Here is a 24,324-nt window from a genome sequence, read left to right as displayed (position 1 = left end):
AAGAGAAATACCAAACAGAATTCTTCCCTTCCATTCACTTACTGAAGACCTGGTGAGGACAACTAATTCAAATTTGCAAGTTTCACATTTTTGAACATCAAGCTATTTTCCAAGAGGTTTAGGATGCCTTAACATAAGATGCATAACATAGGATGCATTAACATTAACGTAAGTGACATGGTCACCTCCAGCTAACTAACATTGCTAACTAACAGGGCTCCTCCTTAGCATATCACATTTTCAAATCTGTTATGCCCTATATACATAAAGACCCTTCCACACCCCATTTTGTAGGATTAAACTCCCAAAAGAAGTGGTGACAAATTTCAGGGTCTTTGCCCCTTTTTGTAACAAAGCATTGAAAACACAGTCATTTCTGCAAGAAGGCACCTTGAGCTCATCCATGGGGTTGTGGCAAAGATCTTAATGATTTTTCTGTGGCAATATACATCATTCTTTGGCCCTGGCCATCTGGGAGAAAAAGGTAAGGAGAAAACAATATAAATGCTCCAAGATGCCGGAAATGCTCGTATAATGATTCTCGGTGTGGAAAACACTTGCTGATTCTCTTTATGAGGCAGATTCAATTTGGAAAACAATGACCACAGCTCTGTTCGTCAGCCTTGACAGTTAGCAGACATTCCGTCTTGTGCTTAGTGTACACTGTCCCTCGCCTCTCACAATGAGGAACTTCGTTGCTTCATGCCATTTCGAGCACAGCTTTTCTTTCAGTTTCAGAGCATATGAGATAAGGATTTAGTTTGCAATCATGTTTCTCTATTTTAAGATATTCTCTCCTTAAAATTGTCTGTGGATTTGAGCTTAATCACTTTATCATCTACATTGCATCTTTTGGCTAGTAAATTTATTTTAAAGTGATTTTAACAATGATAACATTTCTCTCATTTTAGCTTTTGTTTATTTGTTGTTTGTTTGTTTTTTTAGACAGTGTTTCACTCTGTCACCCAGGCTGCAGTGCAATGGCACTATCTTGGCTCACTGCAACCTCTGCCTCCCGGGGTGCAAGCAATTCTCCTGCCTCAGCCTCCTGAGTAGCTGGGATTATAGGCACCTACCACCACGCCCAGCTAATTTTTGCATTTCTAATTGAGACAGTGTTTCACCATGTTGCCCAGGCTGGAGTGCAGTGGTGTGATCTTGGTTCACTGCAACCTCCACCTCCCAGATTCAAGTGATTCTCCTGCCTCAGCCTCCCGAGTAGCTGGGATTACACGTGCCCACCACCACACCCAGGTAATTTTTGTATTTTTAGTAGTGACGGGGTTTCACCACATTGACCAGGCTGGTCTTGAACTCCTGACCTCATGATCCAACCGCCTTGGCCTCCCAAAGTGCTGGGATTGCAGGTGAGAGCCCCCACGCCCAGCCTCCTTTTAGTTTTAATAAGATGAATGATTCTTTAGTAAGACAAAGGATCTTTAAATACTGTTTTCCCCTGCTCTTTCCTCCCTTTCTTCAATTTTCACTTTTGAATTTGCTATTTCCATAAAAATGCTGTATAAATCGGCCTTTTGCTTGGCTATATATTCCTTTGTCCCCTGAAATAAAAGTCACCATGAAGTGTAGTGGGTTTAGCCTGAAGCAGCTCCAATAATGAAATAGAAAGGGAAAGGGAGGTGTGAGTAATAAAGCTGGAACTCTTCATTATTCAGTCTCTGAGCACTGAGGACTATATTTTGCTGACATAGTGCTAATAGAAGAAATGGAGACTAGCAAAGGCTAACTCAGAGTATTTGATTTTCTCATCTAAGTACATATGCTTGTAGATTGTCCTGTAGGATGAAGAATCTGTGAAGCTCTATCCTGACCACAATTGCACTACAAAATCAACTGGCATTTTCCTCCCGTGTGTAGGCTCCACGCACACTACATACCACAGACCTAAATACAGATGCCAGGACAGTGCAATCTGCACGCTACCCTTCTAAGTCGTCTCAGGGCTAAAGCAGAATTATTTTTACAGGGTTGAATTATTTCAAAACCCCAGAAAACACTAATTTTCGCTAGATGTATAGGAAATACAAGTGAGCCGTACCCTCCAAAGTAGAATTCAGTTTACAGTTAGATATTGTGCTAACTCTGACTGTCTTTCCTCAGTGGTACCAAGATCCATGCAGTTTTATGTAACTGTTCAATTGTGTGAATGTTTCAATCCTTGAGCAATTATCAACTCGAAGGAGACTTTGAAAGCATCTTAATGTCGCTTAACCACTTTTTTGTTGTTGCTAACCTACCCCATTCAGGTTTCTCAACTATATGCTCTGGCCATCTGTGCCACAATGATCTCTTCCACTTAAACCCTCAGCCTTTGATAACTGCTGTTTACAAAAAGATATTAGGGAATATGTGTCACTTTACATTAAAACTAAAAGTACTTCTGAAATTTCATATTTTCATGGGGCTGTTTCACTGATTTTTTTCCCACTAAACAAATCTATTTATGTAAGCAACAGTGTATTTGCTTACCCTAAAATATATTTAACCTACTGCATCATTTATTGTGTGTATAAGCTCAATTGCCATCTTTGTGAAAATTTGTCTGGAGAAATAGACATTTGTCATTTCTCTAGATATATTTTTATGGATAGCTTTGCCTCTTCTATTCACCCTCAGCTGTACGTAAAAGATTTATTTAAGGATCCTAGGGGTGATATTTTAAAACAATTTTTTTCTCTTTAGTAATCACAGAGAGGTACTAATTTGACTTCTACGTTTTGTCAGACCCATCTACACCTAAACGTAGCAAGAGCAGGATAGAACAAAATTAAGAGATTGTTCTCTTCTTTCTTCATTCATGAAGTATTTATGGAATGCCAGTGAGTGCTATGCTAGGCATTGGATGAACATATATAAATTACAACTTTTCCTTGTCTTTGGGGAGCTCAAAGTCTAGCAGGCCAGGCCTGTATTGTTGCAACAGGGGTACACATAAAGTGCCCGAGAATGCAGCACAGGGTCCTGCACAGTTATTTTTGTAAAGCGTTTTCTAGAAAGAGACAGCTAAATTTCTGAGAAATATTTGTCTCTTTTAAATTACTGCTTCCCACTTCCATAAGCTGTTTTGTTTCTCATCCTCAAAGTAAATATCTATCAAGCATGTAGATTTCTGTAGAAAGAAGTGGATTGATTTTCAGGGACAGTAACAATAAATGGTCTCTGTCTCTGCCATACATTTGGGGAGGCCAAATTCTCTACATTCTCATTTGAGGTCAGGTTGGGGGATTCCAAAAGGCTTCCTTCCCATGAGTTGGACCGAAGTGCCTCCAATTTGGCCCTTGCCCTTCCCTTTTCTCAGTTCTTTTACTGCCATGTGTTTGTGGCCTGTTGCATGCCATTGTTCTTCCAGATGTTGCTGAAAGTGGTTTTGTTGCAGTCCAGCTGTTTCTAAAATCTTCCTTTGTCCTGATGAGCCATTTTGACCCTACATAGGCAAATTTCCGAAATTAACTGAAGTCTACCCTTCAGTCCATAAACAACTAAAAAATGTTGTCCATTTATGTGAGGTCTCACTTCTAAGCCTGAGAGAATGTTTCTGGTCTTAAGGTCATGCCTGCTCCCTCTCTGCAGGAAGTTAATTCAGTTAGAGAAGCTGCACTGGGAGGGTGCAGGCACAGCCAGCTTATCCAGTCCAAGGTATCCAGGGAGACGAGGATCAGGCCTGTCGAATCCTCTCTTAGGAAAGGAAAGGTCTTAACAGATTGTTCACCAACTGCCCTAGCTTCCTTTGAGCTTCCCCATAGCTATCATCCATCAAAACCTCATTGCATCAGCAGCCTGCCAAAAGGCCTTTGGGATACTTGTATGGTTCTGCCACTCATTCTTCCTTAACCAAAAGGCTTGGACATACTTAGTCCTCAATTGTCCTACAAGTCATGCATCAACTAAATAAATAAACAGGCTGTTGTTTCTGAAGATGGCAAAGGTTATTAATGGAAGAAGACGCAGGCAAGCTCAAAACTTTCAGAAATCTTGGAGGCTGAGTGCTATTTCGTGTCTCTCATGCAGTTTGAACATGTTTTCTTAAAATACATATAATGGAATTAAGTTACATCTCTATACTGTTCTTGGGCCTTCCTTGGCCTCTTCTTTTATCCCCCCTTCCATACTCTTGTTTGTGGAACCATCTAATTTGCAGATTTTGGTTGTCTCTAATTCTCAGATCTGCCTTCACAAATTCCAAATAGTTGAACCACCTAAAGGGGAAAAAGTGCAACACACACACATGCACACACATGCACACACTTTGTAAAAATAGGGCTGTTATTCAACTTTTCTCTAGAACATTCTACATACGTATCTGTTCGGTAGGGAGAGAAGCATTCCTCTTTTATGTTGACAATTATTTGAATCCTTCATATAAGGTTTTAATAATTAACCTGTTTGCTATTTTTGAGTGATTGTTTTATCTTATTTTGCACTAAGGTACTCTGAGGAAGAACAGAAAAGCACATTTTCTAGTGAAATATTGTACTTTGTAAGCTAGTTGTCTGTCTTTTGTAACGTTCATAGTCTACGAAGTGGCTGAGCAGACATGAACAGCGGTTAATGCAAAAGTTGGTTTTGGTTTCAACCACACCCGCTGGGAACTTCTCAAGGAGGAAGAGGGGCCGGTGGCAGTAATTGGTGGCCGTTTGAGGTGAGGAAGGCCATTGTTTCCACCATGAATCAGTGGTGGCAGCCTTTCCACTTTCCTGGCTCCTAACTCAGGAGTCTCTTTAGTGCATTTGGATCATTGTCTTACTCATTAGGGAAAGAGGCAATATCATGGGCTTTGCATGAATAATTCTTTGCTCACCTTTGCATGATATTTTTTTACCTTCCAACACTTCTTCAGTCACAAATTTTTTTCAATTTTTAAAAAATTTTCAGGATTTTCTCAGAGTGTTTTAGAGCTATTACTATAATTATTTAACCTGCCCAAGTTAAGCACCCAGGTACAACTTTCAAGAAACAAAACTGTCAGAAAACTGTCCTAGGTCTATTATCCTCAATCAGAGCCCGTGAGTGGAAGTCCTCAGATTCTGGAATCCACCCAGTGTCTTTCTTTTCCTTCCATTGGTCTTGACATGAATAAGCATACCATAACTGTAAGAAGGAATGATTACTCTGCAGCCCTGACCGTGAGTACCACCAGGGAACTAGGATCTAAGACCATCTGGAAACACTGTTTTTCTCAGTCGTTCAGGTGACACGGGGAAACCCTTTATAAAATAGGACAAAATTAGGAGATTAGTTCCAAGCCAAGACCAAAGGTGAAGATAATTGTGTTCATGATTAAAGCCTGGTCTTATTTTCATTAGTGTCATAATCTTACACGCTTCAGATGCCAGAAATATCTTCAGAGAATATGAATGAAGTGCTGGATATGCAACAGGAATAATGCATTCCCCTACAGATTCTTTGAAAGATTTTCTCTTTCAAGAAAACTTGAAGGGAAAATATTAATGGGAATCAGATTGGGCATACTTTTCCATTAAAATCAGCCTCTATCCCAAATGTTTTACATGAAATATTCACCTAGTCTATTCTGTTTAAAAGGCAGTATCAACCTGTGTAACCTTGTCCTGCCTTAAACACTGTTGAAAACAATACCAAACTTTAAAGCAGCATAGTTATATAATAGAGAGATTGCATTTAGTGAGGACCGGGACCAAGAATTTTCTCTTACAGAGTCTGGCCGTTGACAGGCTTCCTGATATCCCCTGTTGCCTTGGGCTAACGTTTTCCTTAGTCACTAGCCTATGGCAGAAAGGCAGCCATGTATAAATGAATACCCATGACCGTGTTCCAGTATAACTTTATTTACAAAAACTGATATAGTCCATAGGTTGTGGTTTGCTGATTCCTAAGTTAGAGCATTACAGTGTCTGTTTCAGATGGGAAGTGAGTATTCCTATGGCACGTTCGGGTCCTCCCATTCAGGGAATGAGAAAGAGTAAGGAGAATATTTTAACAAATAATAAATTGTAGAATAACCTCCCCACAAAAATATACATAGGTCAGACTCTTCCTTATGGTAAAAGCACAAAACAGGTCATCTTTTTGTGGGACTGCCAGAGTCTACCTTTTCCTTTTTATCTTCTGATTTTTGTTCCTAAAACAAAATCCCAAGTGATGTTGCCTCATTCCAAGTCAGTTTTGTAGACCATGTAACATGTCTTAATACACTGTATGGGGAAAAAATAAAAGTTAGCCTTAGATTTCTTTGTTTTCTATGGTTATTGTTGTACAGAAGAAAGACAAACTGTAAATAATGTATATTTAATAAAGAGAACATTTTGTATGATTTTGTGTGGAAGACAAATGTGCCTTGCTGTGTTTTCTTGAGTTAATGAAGAGTCAAACAATTAATCCCTTAGCTCCCATTCTCGTTCCTTAGACCATTAACTCCCAGACAACATGACCTGAGGGGTTGCTGGAGAAACACGAAACTCCCACTGGCTGGGTTTATTGATTTCAGCATGGCTAAAAGTACTGTCTTGGGCTCACTCATCGCTGAGCTGAGTTGTCCTGGGCAACACGCCTGGCTCAAATGTTTATAAGAGCAAGCTCATTGATTTGGTCAATGCCAACCTCAGTGTTCTGGAACCACCCTGGTTGCAGCTACCCACATGAGACTTCAGACTCTCTTCCACCCTCATCAGCGCCCACTCACAGGAACCACAGTTCTTCTGTCTCCTGGCCTACATCTTTTTCTTACAAAGGGCCTTAACCCTATGTGTTTAAGAGACGAAACAAAGACTGCTGTGAAATGGAACCCACTTCACGTGGTGTTTATTAAGACTTCTATATATGAGGTAGTCAGTACACACACAGAAATTAAAAACTGACGGGGCTTTAAACAGAAGAGAGACACTATCAGATTTACCCTTAAGAAAAACTATCTAACTTCTCAATGGAGAAAGAACCATAGCAGGATAGGAGAGGAGGAGGAGGAGAGAACAGTTAGGGGCCATTTCAAAAGCCTAAGGAAGGGTGATGGTGGCTTGGACTAGTGCTGTAGAAGCAAAGATTCCAGCTGTAAGCTGGGTCCAGACAGAATGACACGGCTTGGTGGAGTGGAAAGAGAGTGTGGGTGGAGCAAACAATCAAGAAAGCTTGGATTTGGGGCTTAAGCAACTGAGTAGATTGGAGCAGAGTTTTTGTTTTATTTTGTTTTGGAATATCGTGGCTGTGAAATGAGAAGAGTAGATGAGTTTAATTTGGGATTTTGTTAAGTTTGAGGTTTCAACTGGGCAGCAAGTATCGATGGAAGGTCAGTGTCTGGGTGTATGTTTGTGGTTCGGTAGTGAGGTCTGGTCTGCAGATACTTGAGACAGATGTGTATATGCGGACATGTCTATGTATGAATACATATATCCACACACAGGCATGTGCACGCACATGCATGCACACACACACATACAGGTTGGCATCGTCTAGGGCAGGAGGATAACTAGGAAATAGATCTAGGAGCAGTGGATGCCCTGGGAGGATAAGCTACACAAGGAAACCTGCAAATGTGCATTGAAGAATAAGGAAAACCAGGTGAGTCAGTTGGAGCCCTGAGTATAAAGTGCTTCATCAGGAGGAAGCAGGGAGTTATTAGGCACTACTGAGAAACTAAGGCAGGTGAGAATAAATAAAAGCCACAGGCCTGGCAAGGTTAAGGCACTGATGACACTTTCTAGAGGCATGTAATGAAGAAGTGGGGAGAACATATGATTAGAGTCAGCTGAAAAGTTAGCAAAGCATGGGGGCAGCATGGAACCAGGCTCAGGGCATGTGAGCAGTAGAAACAAGTGAACATCAGAGATAGACAGACTGGGGCCCAAATAACTTAAAACCCCTTTCCTTAATTTTATGATCTGAAATAAATTAACCAATGTAACTCTTATATTTTCCAGATAAAGATTGGGAAACAAAATGAAACAAGCAAAACAACTTCACAGATCCTGAGGATTGAATGAAATCATGCACACACACCAACCTAGGAGCAGAGTTCATGGTCAGGGGCTCTTTGCAATGCCGTGTTTTAGTAAATTTTCTTTTTATCATATCCTAGTCTATAGGAAATAATGCACATACATATGCAGAATTAAAGTGAGGCATAGAATAGGCAATCATGCTTAGTTCGGCATGAGGGCTTGATAGTGATTTGTAAGCAAATCGGGCTAGAAATAAGTCTAGTTCTGGCTCTGCCATAAATTAGGTGTGTGACCTTTAATAAGTTATATGCAGAGAGCCTTTGAAATGTTTCCTTGAAAGATAAGTCATGAATCTAAATAATGAAATGAATCAATTATCTTAAAAGAAATGTTGTGATAATTTGTGATATCAGATAAATTGGACTTACAGGCTTTTGGACAGACAGCCATGACTTAAATTTTGTTGTTGTTGTTATTGTTGTTTTTATTGAAACAGAGTCTAACTCTGTCCCCCAGGGTGGAGTGAAGTGGCACGATCTCAGCTCCCTGCAACCTCTGCCTCCCAGGTTCAAGCAATTCTCCTGCCTCAACCTCCCAAGTAGCTGGGATTACAGGAGGGCACCACCATGCCCAGCTAATTTTTGTATTTTTAGTGGAGACAGGGTTTCACCATATTGGCCAGGCAGGTCTCGAACTCCTGACCTCAAGTGATCTGCCCATGTAGGCCTCTCAAAGTGCTGGGATTACAGTCGTGAACTGCCATGCCTGGCCAAAATGTTAACTCTTTTAATTGGTAGCTGAGGGACAGCAAGTGCATAAGTGGCTTCTCTTCTCACCTCTGAGCTTCAATTCCTCATCTCTCAAAAGATTTATATTTCGTTTTAAGCCACTAAATTTGTGTTAATTTGTTACACAGTGATCGTAAACTAACAAAGTCATATTCCTTAGTGGCCTTGTGATCAACCTGTGCATGATACCACATAGGAATAACAGCACCTTCCTCATAAGGCTGTTAGAGGGATACCATTAGTTTAATTTTGCAAAGAGCTTAGAACAGTCTGTGGTACATTTATGAGTGCTTTTAGATTGTCAAAAGATGTTTAAGCAATATCCATATCCTCAGAAAAATTGCTAGTTTCCCTCCCTTCTTTTCTTATGAGCTTGATTCTAGTCGCATAGCAGAATCAGAGGAAAACAGGAAGCTCATGAGGGACTGTGTTAGTTTGAGGTCTGTTTTTCATCACTATATTTGGTTTAGGCCAATGAATTAAAAGAGGAGAAAAAGATGTCTTTTAATCCAAGCAGACCTACAGTATGTGGGGGAAAAAAAAAAAGAATGTTATTTTAAAATACTCAAATTTATAAATGAATCTTGGGCCATTCAAGCTGCTATAAGAAAATGCCATAAACTGGGTGGTTTATACACAAGAGAAATTTATTGTTCACATTTCTGGAGGCTGGAAGTGCAAGATCAGGGTGCCAGCAGGGAAGAGGGAGCTCTGTTCAGTCTATTTTAAAAGAGCACTAATCCCTTTCATGAAGGCTCCACACTCAAAAGGCCTCACCTTCTAATACTGTCACTTTACAGGCTGGGCTTTCAACACATGAATTTTGTGGGGAAGGCAAACATTCAGCCCACTACAAAGTCAATATGAATTTATTTTAATTTTCATGGTGTTTGAAAAAGAAAGTTTTCCTGGGCCTAATTCTTATCAGGTAAATAATCTCACAGTGTCTGCTCCACTGAGCCAGAGACCAGGCTGAAAAGCATTTTGAATGCATGAGAGCTATGGCTGAGGTCAGCCTGTCACCAACACACAGGGGTTGCTGAAAGCCAAGTCTATGAATGTGAAATCCTTCCATGGGGAGGAAACAGGAGCCCTAATGACAGCACTGACTGATAAGGTAAATCTAGTTCAGCCACGTCTTCTGAGGCACTCTAACTGTTGGAAAGGGCCTTAGAGAATTCAAACCTGTCTTAGAGCCATCTTTCAACTGCGTGGAGGAGAAATGCCATCAGCAGAAAGTACACAAGAATGCTCCCTGTGTGATGGCAGACGTGGCGGCTCTCACTTTCCTGACACTTTGGTTTGGAGACTGTGACATCTCGTCCCTGTCTCCCAGGGCCCTTTGCTGTGTGTGAAACTCTTATTTAAGAAATATAGACTTTACTTCTATGAAATACTTAGAATAGTCAACCTCATAGAGACGGAAAGCAGAATGATGGTTGCCAGAGACGGTGGTAGGTGGAGACGGGGGTAACAAAAGGGAAATGAAGAGCTACTATTTGATGAGCACAGAGGTTCAATTCCATCTTTCCAAGCAATTTGGAAAGATGCAGATAATTCTGAAGACTGACAGTGGTAATGGTTGCATAACAATGTAAGTGTATGTAATATCGCTGAACTTGACTTCCTGCTAGCAAGGATTAAAATAATTCTTAAAAAAAAAAAAACACTGGACTATACACATAAAAATGGCAGAGATGGTACATTTTGTTATGTGTACTTTGCCACAGTCTTTAAAAAATGGGGAAAAATAAATGCTGGCTTTATGAAGATAACTAGAATACACCAAATATCTTCATGAATGCACAATAATAATAAATAAAATAATAGAATATTACCATTTTTGTGGACCTACTGTGTATACAGTTTTTTTATATTTTACCTCTTACTATCATAATAAAATCCCGAAGGGTAATATTTTTCTCATTTTGTAGATAAGAATATCTAGCCTAAGAAAATTAAGTCGTTAAAGTTAAGACACAGTCTGATGTCACAGACACTTGAATTCAACATCCGTTTTGTTCATGATTATCAATGTGGCTTTGGGCAAAACTCTCACCCTGCTACTCAGTTTCTTACCTAGAAAACTAGAATATTTCTATTTTCAGGAAACAATATCTATTTTCCAGAATCATGCTGCTGGTTAGTGGAGCTAGGAAATATCTAATACATTTGCCTTAAACCACACTTTGCTCAATCAAGCTGCTCCACAACTAATTCAAATGATGTGTTTTGGTCCTAGTGCAACTGATCTGTCTCAGACTTCTCCTGCTTAATAAAACTACAAAAAACAAACAAACAAAAAAACAAAAACCAACAACAAAAAACATCTCCTTCCAAACACATAAACAGGTGCTAAGGGGAATTGTTAAAGGGCATTAATATGAAAATGAGGCTTTCTCAGGCCAGATACACAGAACCAACATTGAAACAGCGGCAGCAAGAGAGTGGGACACAGCACTCTTGGAGTCATTCCATGGCCACCAGCATTGCTTCCTGATGTGCCTGTTCTCAGGACCAATCCTTGGAGATTGCAGAGTGCAGCTGGAATTTTTTTGTGGATGTCTAAGATGGTGAAATATTCTCTGGAAGAATAATATTTACCTGAAGCTGGAGGTGATAGGAAACATCTGTTAGCACATAGACTTATGATCAGGTAGAAATCGAGTGCTGCCCTCAATAAACAGAGAGAGCTTATTCAGCATACGAGCCACCCATCTTGGGATCTCGGTGGTACATTCATGTAAGAGTTCACTCCAATTCTGCAGGCCTTCCCTTTGGGTGTCTGTGAAGGAGCTGGTAAGCTTATTGAGCAAACTCTGTGATGCAATGTTAATTTAGAGACTGCAATGTGTTAGATGCTAAACACCCTGTCTAATTCCAAGAAGCAGTAGTCACGGCTACTAGGGAGGCTGAGGTAGGAGAATCACTGAGGCCAGGAGTTCAAAGCTGAAATGATCTATGATGGCACCTGTGAATAGCCACTGCACTCCAGCCTGGGCAACATAGTGAGAACCCCTCTCTAAAAAATAAACACAGGAATAATTAAACAAATAAATTTTAAGAAGTGGGCAAACTTACAAATCAAACTACTAGAAAACAAATAGAAATCAACTTAGTGTTTGTCTGCATATATGTTCTTTAACATTTTATTTGACATGAAACATCTTTTTACTTGATTATTCCTTAGGATTTGTGAGATGACTTTTTTTTTTTTTTTTTTTTTTTTTTTTTTTTTTTTTTTTTTTTTTTTTTTTTTTNGAGAGCATACATTTTATGTATGTGCGTAAAACACACCACACACACACAAACACACCACACAAGCACATACTCTGTATTCCTGCTAAGTTAGGCACTGGATTAGTTACCTAAAAAATGGAAATGAATAAGATACAGCTTCTGACCTTGAGAAGATGTGTTTATTAGGAGAGTTAGACATTCTCAGAAGTGACCACACAGTGTTGCAAGGGTCATCCCAGAGGGACAGGAAGATACTTGAGGAGTAAGGAGGTGGAACCACCTGACACTTCCTGCTAGGGTGGGAAGGAATTCTAAGAGGAGGTCACCGGTGAGCTGAATCTTGGAGAATGAATAGAATTTGCCAGGTGGAGAGGAGGGAGGAGGGATGCTGCAGATAGGGGGCACTCTTGAGCAAAGACCATGTGTTGGGAGAAGATGAAGTCTTTGGATTATAGGAAGTAGCAAGCTGTGGCGAAAGGGAGACTAGAGGGCTCAACGTAGGCGCAGTTGTGGAATGGCATCCTGGAAGTCTGATGGGGAGCTCTGTGGAGCAGTTTTCTGAATCTCAAAGAGATAAATAGGAGACAGCTAGACATTGATCACTATGAAAATACTTCAGTTGCAAATCAAGAAGCTAAGGCCAAATCTTCACACTGAAGATTTGGTAATAAAAGTACTTACATCCCTGAATGTGCCCCTCTAACCTAAGGATTCCACCAGAAGAGTAGCTGTCCTGTCCTGCTCTCCCAGTGGCAGAGGACTTTTGATCTCTTACTGCTTCATTCTCTTCAATGCTCAGATGCTCCAGGCAGCTGCCACCCTAGCTATGTGAACTGGATACAGTTGGCTCTTCCTGTCCATGGGTTTCTGTATCTGCAGATTCAACTAATTGTGGATCGAAGTCCATGGATACAGAGGGCTTACTATACTATGTCATTTTATGTAAGAGGCTGGAGCATCCACAGATTCTGGCATCTGTGGAGGGTCCTGGAACCAATACCCTGTGGATACAGAGGGCCGACTGTATCATGATTTTAAGATGTTCAAAGTTTTTGAGTTGCAATTTTCTAAAATTATGAGGGATATGGAGGATTGGTTCTGGTTTTACTATAGCTGTAGACTTTCTTCCTAACATTCCTCTCCTACATTTTTATCATCTTGTTCCTCAGATTATAAAGTCCTTGAGAATAAGAACTGTGATGTGATCATTTTGGTCTTTGTAGTGCTGAGCAAATTATAGACAGGCAGTGAATGGTGATTAAATGGCAGATCTTGAGTGGGTGAGGGTGTGGAGGTGCTACTGCTTGGAAGCCCACCGTGCAGTTGTCCATTACCTTTCCTTTGCGGTCCCATCGTGGTGCCCCAATGCAAATAGTTGGAAGCAAGCACCCATCACAGCCTTCTGTAGAATGGGTGACAGTTCAAAGGTCTGACCCTTTTCAATCAATAAAACAAAACAGAGTTTCAAAAGGCTTTCATTATAATGATATCTGGGAGTGAATTAAAAAGATGTTTGTCTTCTAGTCAGAGTCCTACAGACTTTAGGTTAATCTTGCTTAGAACAAGGAAGAGAGTGGGCTTTGGGAACTCTGGTCTGAGGTTATGAAGTATACTATCTGATATTCAGCCAAGGCAGTCTTGATATCTGTGTCAAGCTGTTTGTCATGGCTGTTTTAGAGGTTTAGTGACCTGGGGACTCTGGTGACCCTGTCTCTTATACCTCCTCCAGTATGAGCTTTACATGGAGATCTGAAAATCCCATGGAGATCTGCATTGCCTGTGCTCAGATGACTGGTAAAAGGCATAAACTGGGATATTTTACTTTTTCTTTTTTTCTTTTGTCTACTGAGCTTAGTCTCTTGATTAGATCAGAGGTTGACACACATTTTCTGTAAAGAGCCAGATAGTAAATACTGTTTGCAGTCACATGTGGTCTTTGTTGTTGTTGTTGTTACAACCCTAAAAACATGTAAAAACCATTCTTAGCTCAGAGGCCATACAAAAAGTGGCTGTGTACTGGATTTAACTGGTGGGCATAAACCCCCTGCTGAACTAGACTATGCAGCTCCAGAGGTTTTAACTTTTAAAGTCTTTCTGAGTACCCAAGTGTCTTGAGAAACTAGGGGGTGGAAGCCCTGGTGTTGGTCCAAGTTGCTTAGTGGCTATTATTTCTTGTGAGAGGTTTCTTGTTTTGGTATTTGACAGCCCCCATCTCCTGATGTGTAAAATGAGGATTGTTCTGGAGACAGCCCAGTGGGCTGTATGGGAAAAGTCATTAACTTCTACTTTAATTCCTGATTCTGTTTTCATTTGGCATTTTTTGTAGTTTCCGTTTCTCTGCTGAAATACCCCATCTTTTTACACATGTTGCCCACCTGTAGGTGCTCTAAACATAGTCTCAATTTGACAGTTTCAACACTGTGATCATCTCTGGGTTTGGTTCTGTTGACTGTTTTTTCTCTTGATACTGGGTCACATTTGCTTATAGCTTTATGTGCTTTGTAGTTTTTTTTTTTTTTTTTTTAAGACAGAGTCTCACTCTGTTGCCCAGGCTGGAGTGCAGTGTTACAATCTCAGCTCACCTCAGCCTCCGCCTCCTGGGCTCAAACAATTCTCCTGCTTCAGCCTCCCGAGTAGCTGGGATTACAGGCATGTGTCACCATTCCCAGCCAATTTTGCTAATTTTTGTAGTTTTAATAGAGACGGGGTTTTGCCATGTTGGCCAGGCTGGTCTCGAACCCCTGAGCTCAGGTGATCTGGCCTCCTCTGCCTTCCAAAGTGCTAGGATTACAGGCGTGAGCCACTGCGCCTATGAGATGACTTTTTGTGTTAACATGATAGTATGTAATACTACTTTTATTGTATATTATCTGTGAGAAACTATTCATTTCCTCCCTAATTTATTGACTCTTTAAACAAATGTCGGTCAGCCCTTTTGATGTAGATTTTGTGTAAGATAATAGAAATAACCATATAATAAGGTATATCTCCTGCTTGCAAAGGGCCGTGGTGATGTTGCAAAGGTCAGCAGGTGAGCAATAAGCCTGTGTAGCAGGTGCTGTAGAGACTAATCTAGTGTTCTGATTAGCACATGAGTGGGCACCTGGCTGAGGGAGCTGTCGTTCCAGCTGTGTCTCAAAGGCCTAGAGGATGATTAGAATTTAGGTGGAAATAGTACTCAAGAGAGAGGAAGAAGCATTTGAAAGAAGACATTTCAGGAAATTGTATAGCTCCGTATAGGTTAGAATAAGGTTAGAAAGTTGTAATTTGAAAATGACAGACGTCACGGCAGTAGCATGAGAATGACCTTTTACATCAAAGTTTCCGCTTATGGGCTAAGGAAACAAAGTGGACAAATAGGGTACATGTTAAAGTGAAACAATTATATTTAGGGTACATCATGGTCAAGCAAGTATTAGATGAGATTTGGTATTGGAAGACTTCATTTCATCCCAGCCATCTTCTTCCTAGTGACAGAGGAATCACTATCTTGAGCTTCGGGTGTCTAATTTGTAATATGTATATAAAAATATTCCACTTACTGAGTTATTATGAGTAATTAATAAAATAAACAAAGTAGAAGTATATTTGTAAATAATACAGAGCAATATTAGCTGTGGATATTAGTTATCAGTTATTGGTGTTATACCTGCAATCCGGGAGGAGGAGAATATATCCATCAGTTACAGTAGGGATTGATAAATCTTTTCTGTAAATGACCAGATAGTAAATATTTTAGGCTTCAAAGGTCAGTCTCCTTTGCAACTACCTCACTCTGCCATGGTAGTGTGACAGCAGTCGTGGGCATTCCATAGATGAATGAGCTTGGCTGTTTTCCATAGAACTTTATGTAGGAAAACTGAAATGTAAATTTCATATAATATTGGTGTGTTATGAACTATTCTTTTTTTCAATTTTTTTCAGCTCACGGCCTGTATGAAAACAGACGCTTGGCCTGCTTTTACTTGCAGGTTGTGTTTTTCCTAACTTCTGGATTAGACAAATATTAATTAAATTAAAAATCTAGCCTTTCTTAGTATGATAAGTAGAGATATGAAATAACTGCTCTTTACCTTTTGGAAATGGATGCCATTTAAATGTGCACATGAACTTGGAAATGGGGCTGAAAATACTGAGAGCTAGCTTTCTGAAAGGTGCGGAATTCAAAGGAGTTTAAGACTACTCTTGAGCTGAATAGGGAAGGATTTAAAGCAAAGGGGCCTGTTGGGTGGTTGGGTCACAGCATTGACAGGGATAAGCCAGGTAATCCCAGTTTCTTGCCTATTTCAAAGAGTTTCCATGGAAATTAAAAAAAAAAAAAAGAAGCGGTTGTGAATATGAAAATACTTGCTAGCCATAAAACACTTGTACATTTGACCTATGATAAAATAAACTCTCTTACTTATTGAAATCTTGCTTGTCTGGTTTGGGGGATGCAGAGGAGGTTTAAAACTTTTGCACAAGTCTCAGGAACATGACTGGATTATGTATTTAATTGTACCACAGGTTAATCAGGCTAAGTGGGCCACTTTAAAGAAAAAAAATACTGTGGAGAAACGGAGTTTTGTTTACTAACATAGATGAGGCTAATGTATTGAAATGTCTATAGAATAATTCTAAGCTTCCAGATGTGTGCTTTACATGGCTAATAGGTGTGTCGTGAGATATTGATCACCTATAGCCTTTGTGAAGAATGGCAGGGTTTAGGGTTTCTGGAACAATCCAACTGGTGTTCTTGTCCCCAGGTTCTGAGAAAATGGTCTGATTAGAATGAGCATCTCAGGGATGGTGGGTCAAATTCCATAGCCTCAGATCTGCATTTTTGAGTTGGGATAAATAATATAAACAAGGCAGTCAAGAAAAAAGCATAAAGAAGTAAAAAGGCTGTTTAAGGACAAAACAAAGAAGCCTACAGCTGGAAGTCACTTCTATGCAAAAAAGAGAAAATAAACAATATCACTTTACATTCAATAATTGGCCAAAAGTTTTGCCCTTCTGGAAAGAAGAGCCCTTTATAGAAAGCCATAAAAATCCTAAAACTTTGTACGACTTCCTCATTTCTCACTTTAAAAAAAGCTGAATGTGAATTTTCGAGTTGAATAACTGTCGGCTTTGTGACAAGGTCAAATCTAAATGCTGAAAGATAAAGAAAAACCCTGGAGCTGTGTCACGTCCAAATCAGAGGAGTTGAATGCCATGCCTTCCAGGCTTTCAATGGGTTTGGCCATAATCCTTGGCATGGACTCTAGATTCTTGTCCTTAAGAGGGGAAAGGGGACATTCTGAAAAGTTTTAGGCCAGTCAGAAAACAAGAAAGGTACAGTGAACCACCATATAACCCATCTGGGGTAATCATGCTTTAAAAAAAACCATGAGATGTTATGACATTAGAACACGAGACTCCAAAAAGAACAAGTCTTTCGATACCAATTTAGTTTGTTTCAGTGAAAATGTATAGGCATGTAGAAATGAGATAGAAATAATAACCACCATCTATCTCTTTTTTAAAAGGCTTTGATGATTTCTACCTTAAAAGATGTTCTTTTCCGTAATCACGAATAGTACAGACTTGAGTATAACACTTTGGTGGAAGAATAACTGACATTTAGAGTAACTTTCTCTAACTCAATCTCAACTAAGGCCATACTTATTATTTCATAATAATTAGTCCTAGAGTATGTTATATTGCAAATCTACAGTAACTCCACTTACAAGATCGATATTCTTACCAAATACATAGATAAACCTCACTAGGAAAACCTGTTAATGTAAAAGAAATGAGTATATTTTAGGATGATACGGTATGCTGGCCAAAGGTTACTACTCAAAAAAAGATGATGAAATTTGATGAACTTGAAGGAAGAGAGTAAACACATCTAAATTCAGAAAGGGAAGATTTGTGGAGAAAAAAAATTAAGTGGGTCAAATAAGACCGCAACTTTAGTATGAATAAAGTTCAAAGGAAGGACTTTCTCCGTTGTGTGCTCATTCTATATGATACAGACGTGTGCCCCTCAGCTTTCCTCCTCTTGCAACTTATGCCTCTGCTACTAGGATAATGTTTCCAAATTATCTGTTTCTACAATAACCTGTCAGTTCCTGAGCTTCCTGAGGTAGTGGCCAGTACACACCATTCCATATACACTGCTGAGCACAAAGAAGGCTTTTGGGGTCTCTCTGTTCATGTTGTTGAATGGGCCAATAGTTAAGTGTCAGACTGACATAGCATGATGACTTCAGTAAGCAGTGTGCAAAAGGAAAGGATTGTGATGAGAGTTCAGAAAATATGGTATTTGAAATTCTATCCCACAGAATATTTTGAATTTGATAAAGACAAAAACAAAGTGTTGCACACCTTCCTGAAAACCTTGAAGGAAAGTAAATAACTTGTGTATCCTAGACAACTAAAGTTTCTTATTGTTGAATATTTACTGAATTTTCTTGTTGAGTTTTCTCTGTATTCTTTAAATGTTAATCTTACATTAAGGCAAGTCTTTCAGAAGCCTGGTTATTAATTTTCTAACTGAAAGACCTTTAGAAATAAAGTCTTTCTAATAACATTCTAGCCAATTTATCAAAATGCATCTCAACAGTGGCATGATGGGCTAAATGGAAATGATTTCCATTTAGGTTCAGTTACTGCACTAACTCCTCACTGGCCTAATTTTATTATTATAATTGTAAAAATAGGTAGTACAAAAAACACATAGCTCCCACTATGGGCCAGGTGTCCAGTGGTCTCAAAATATAGAAATAGCCACTGCTAGTCCTGTGATTTGAAGTGTGATTTGGTTTGAGTTAATATCTGGGTAGTTAATGCAGCACAGTTGGAACTGTGGAATGCAAAAAGTCCTAAAAGCTCTACATGAGTTTCCTATGAAAAATTAAAATAATGTACAAATAAAAACCATCATATGAGTAAATAATGGTTGAGAAATAAAGTATATTTCCTAAATCTGACACTTTAATGTATATGAACAAACTGAACGAACCTCTGCAGTGAAGAGACTTGACGACTTTATATCGCTTATACCAGTATTTCTCAGGATGTGACATTTTCTCTCAGACCCCATTAATTTATTTTTATTCTATGAAAGTGGACATTACAGTGGCCTGATATTCAGAAGCCTGGCTGGATCCTAGCCTCAAATCTATTCCTGACACATGGTGTGACCTTGGACTAGACATTTCAACTCTTCACAATGCAATTTCTTCTAATGTGCAATGCGAGAGCTGATCCAGGGGAGCTGCAGAGGCTTTACAGCTCTCTAGCTTGATGATACAAGGAAAGGTCTAGGCAAGGAGTTACTTTTTCTTCAATACCGCTTTCCACCATGAGGCTAGGTCAAACCAAAGAGCACAAAATAACAACACTCATGTAGGATGGGACCAAAGGCTGATCAAATCAATCACTTTTTTAGAAAGATAATTGCATAGGTAAAAAAGGTTAAGAATTTAGAAATTGTGCCCTGAATGACCTTTCAAGCTCAGGATGGTACCTGTTCCTGTATGGCCATATCACGCTGATCTTGTCTGATTGCAGAAGCTAAGCAGTGTTGGGCCTGCTTAGTTCTTGCACGGAAGGATGCTAAACTTTTGGCAGAAGACACCAAGAAATACTTTGTGCAAAACAATTTAGATAACTACCATGACATTATCCACAAGATGAAAATACCTCCTACAAATCCCATATATTACCCCATCACTATTAATAACTAGGAATCTTTTATCTGTGGATCAGATTATCCTCCAACCCATAATTTTATTTGATTCTTAAAACTTGTCTAAGTAGTTAATTCCATAGATTTGGGTTCTTTGGCAAAGCAGATGATTTTTGTTTGTTTTACTAAAATGAATAGCCTGAAGGATAAAGTAAACAACATTCTTTCTAATATTCGGGACAAATGCTGTCTGTTTCCTCTGACTCCCCATCATCAGCAGCAGCAGTGTCTTCTCTGCCGTGTGTTGAGCAACTGCTTGCCAGGTACTTACTTCAACACTGTCAGCTCACATTCTTCCAGAATGAATGCAAACCATTCTCATCTTCATTTTACACCATGCAGAAGTTGGGAAGATTAGCAAGATGAAGTCAAATAGCTAAGGTCACACTGTTAAAAGGTTATAATTTGACCGCAGGTAAGTCAGAAGAGGTGAGCAGAAAAATACAAGAGCCACACCTGAAGCTGAACTCAAGCCCGTTACTGAGCTTTCAAGCCCTGCCTTCCTTCTTGGGCACAACTTGAGGCAAAAGTGGTCTTGGGTACAAACATCAGGAGGGCTCTGGGAACAGAGCCATGGCGTGCTCCTGTCTTTTTGTCAGGGAGAATATCCCCACTGAGTCCGTTAAAATAAATACAAAGGCTCTCATATCTGGGGAACCTCACTTTGGAGAAGAAAAAAGAGTGAAGACAAGAAATAATCAACCAGCAAAGTAGATCTGAAAGCAGATTAGAAGAATCAGTATTCTTCAGATGAAAAGGAAGAAGGGATAAGCAAAAACAGTGCTGTCTCCTAGTTTCATAAATTTGAACATGAAAGTGTCCATCTGATGAGAGCTAAACTGTCAGTTTTAAGGAACACTTTTCTGAATAGCTCTGTGGAAACTGGAACAGACCACCTGACACCACCACTGTTGATGTTTTAAAACAGGTTAGAGATGTTAGCTGGAAAGATGAGGGTACATTACTGTGAAGAAAAGAGATCCCAAATTCTGCATTAAAGTTTGGAAGTGAAATGAGGGGCAAGTAGGACAACAGTGTTGTGATTTAATTGTCAGTGTTCGTTTGACATGTTTTAATAATCTCAAGTGCCGAAGAGGCTGTCAAAGAATGTAGGAATCCTTAGCAGAGAACAGACACAGAATGCTGCTCCGTGAAGATGTGAGACTCCTCTAATTGGGCAGAATTCTTCTCCTAAGGAGCTGGGAGGGTTAAGGCAGGTTTTTGCCACTTGGAACTGCAATGTCTTTCCCTTCAAAGGAGGGGAGTAGATAAGATGTATACTGGGGTCCTCTCCCCTCAATTTATCAGTTTATGATTCTATTCTGAGAAAAATAAAAATCCACTGAGAGTTCAAGAAACATGTTCATAAGTTTTGAGGGAGGATGAAAAGATAAAAGCTTATTCACTTTTCCATAAAAATACATAAAAAATTTTTAGAGTTTTTCATGATCAATTCTGAAGTGAGAATAATGATGTCCATTTTTTTCTAGCCAGGACAGGTAATAACAATGATGCCAACATATTTGATTGATCTTTTGTTCTCTGCACTGTGTGTGTGCATTATCTCTCATTCTCACCACCCTAGTCTCACAATCACATTCTTACTTTGTAAGGGCAAAGCATGTCCCAACATTCCCATTTGCTGATGAGGTAGTTTAGTCTCTGGAAGATCATAAAACTATCTCAGTTACATCTCTGCAAGTCATTGCTGGAAGAGGAACACATAGGATATGGAGTAATTTGATTCTGAATATCTTATTTTTCAGCATAACTAATACCATGTAGAAGAGAAAAAGTACTGCCTTCTCCTCATTCATTGCAAGGGTCATAACCAACCCTACTATAAGACAGAATAACAGCCAGGTGTGGTAGCTCACACCTCTAATCCCAGGACTTTGGGAGGCTGAGGCAGGCAGATCAGGAGGTCAGGAGTTCAAACCAAGCTGACCAACATAGTGAAATCCCATCTCTACTAAAAATACAAAAATTAGCCGGGCGTGGTGGCAGGTGTCTGTAGTTCCAGCTACTTGGGGATCTGAGGCAAGAGAATTGCTTGAACTTGGGAGATGGAGGTTGCAATGAGCCATGATTGAGCCACTGCACTCTAGCCTGGACAACAGAGCAAGACTCTGTCTCAAAAAAAAGTAAGAAAGAAGAGAAAGGAAGGAAGGAAGGAAGGAAGGAAGGAAGGAAGGAAGGAAGGAAGGGAGGGAGGGAGGGAGGGAGGGAGGGAGGGAGGGAAGGAGAGAGAGAGAGAGAAAGACAGAAAGACAGAAAGACAGAAAGAAAGAAAGAAAGAAAGAACGAAAGAAAGAAAGAAAAGAAAGAATGACAGAGAAGAGAGAATAACAAGAGAGAGGCTTAAACATTTTATTTAATTACACTTTTACATGACCCAATGAAAATTCTGTACTTCTATCCTAAGTCTGATGAGAGAAGTGAATAATTATAGAGAAGCACGACTGGACAAAAAGCTTATGATCTAGGTAATAAAATAAGGGGTGAACCCAGCAAAGCCTATTTGCTCAGCTTGTTTTCTGTGGAAATTTCTTCTTCCTATCACCTCAGAAATAGGAAAGAATCCTTATCACCTGAAGACCTTTAAGGGAAAGGGAAGAGGTCAGAGACCTTCCTGGGTTTTACCACTTGTTTTTGAGTAGAGAAATTCTAGTTTCTGTGACCCACTTGGTAGATAATAGCTAGGGGAAGAGAGGAGGGTGGCAGAAGTTCCGGAATATCCAGGTGAAGTCATTCCAAGTTGCCTTCAGTTCTAAGGACTAAAATAAATAGTCAGCTAGGTAGATAGATAGATAGGCAAATAAATGCCAAACCTGAAAACAACAAAACATGCTTGACATTTGTTGAAACATAAAATTTTAAGTACTATGATAATTGTTTTATATTTATTATTTCCTTTAATACAGTAGCCTTGTTTATTAGGCACTACTTTGTTTTCTTTATTTTTTCACATAAGAAAGTAGAGTCTAGAGTGTTTAAGTAGCATCAAGGTCATACAGCAAGGGTAGAGCAAGGACTTATGCACAGCTCTTGAATCCCAATCTTGTGATCTCACCCACTATGTACTACTTCCCTGTGTCAGCCAGCAGGAAAATGCAGCAAGAAAGCCTGGATTGAAACTTGGTATTGTCAGGTTTAGCTCTTAATGCTGAGTGAGCACATGTAGATTCAAGCCTCCTTAGTGTGTATGAGGTGCATATACATGAGGCTGGAATTCATGAAGAGATCAAATGCTTTGCTCTGGGTCAAGAAACCCAACAAAATACGCAACTAAATTAGAATGCAAGTCAAAGATGCTTGAACTTATAAACTGGGCTGTTTTCCAAACCTTAAATTCACTGACCTTAGAAGCCAAGCTCTAGCCACCTTTCAATGGTGATGAAGAGGTACTACAATCACAAGAGCTAACTAGCTGATATGTTATTGAATTTTTTAATATTGGAGTCCTAACCACTACCCCCTTTTCTTTTATTATAATTATTATTATTATTTTAAGCTGGAGGCAGGGGGTACTAAAATTTAAATTATAAAAATGTAAGACATAAACACACTGGGTGTACACTCATCCACCACTTCACTCCTAGCCAAAATCCAAGGGAAGTCACAATTTTAGGATTATAAGACCAAAGGACGGTCATGGAAAAGATTTGGTAGTTCGCTTAGCCTAATATGCTTATTTTTCAGATGAGAAAATTGAACCATTATGTAAGTTTCTCATTCAACCCCAACTTCCTATTTAAAATTCATGTGTGTGCAGACAAGACACTCAGCTTGTGTAGATCCTGCAGGGCTTCATCTGAAAAGGAGAGATCATCACCATAAAACCCACATGGAGTTGAATCAAGAATTAAATCAAAGAATGAAAAGACATCACTCATAAGAACACCTGGCACAGAAGCATTAAGGAAATGTTGCCAAGTCTCAGTTTACATGAACATCTTCTTCCAAGTGCTGTTGTGTCTCACCTCCTCCATGAAGCTGCCTTTGGCTCCTTAGTCCACACTGGACTGCCTTCTTTGGGTCTCTATTACTACAACCTACACTAGAAAACTTACCACTTAATTATTCAATCTTTGAGTAGTTTATTTATGTACAAGACTTTGACATTCAACTTTTCCAGGTTCTCTGTAGAGCATGCACTGAAATTTCTCCTGTACGTCTTCCATCTTCCACAGTGTCAATTTTAATTCCTAGGTCACAGTAGGTATTACACACTTAAATTTTAATTGAATAATTACATTTTTTAAATGACCTAACCAACATATAAAGTATACCTATTTAAAAAATGTAAATGTTTTATAAGATGTACCACCCATCTGTCCCCCTGATTTTGGCTCATCCCCTAAAACGTACTGTAAACTATTTCCAGTATTTCTTCTGATACCATCCTCTATTTTTCTAAATAAAATGTTTACGCTAATGGCTTTTGACTTTTCAATTTTCATCTATCAGTGTGGTTTTCTTACCGTGGAAAATCAGGATTTCACTTGCTTGCATACCCTTCACTCTCCATCCAGAATAATTAAGGCACCATTTTGGTATCCCATCAGTATTCAGTACTGATGTCATTGTGGCTACATAATAGTAGTGGACCTAAGTTAATTACTGTGTTATAATTACATTGATTCTC

This window comes from Cebus imitator, unplaced genomic scaffold (assembly GCF_001604975.1).
Source record: "Cebus imitator isolate Cc_AM_T3 unplaced genomic scaffold, Cebus_imitator-1.0 Scaffold167, whole genome shotgun sequence".
NCBI classification, from domain to species: domain Eukaryota; kingdom Metazoa; phylum Chordata; class Mammalia; order Primates; family Cebidae; genus Cebus; species Cebus imitator.
The sequence above is the reverse complement of the archived record's forward strand: the minus strand, read 5'-3'. Positions refer to the sequence as shown.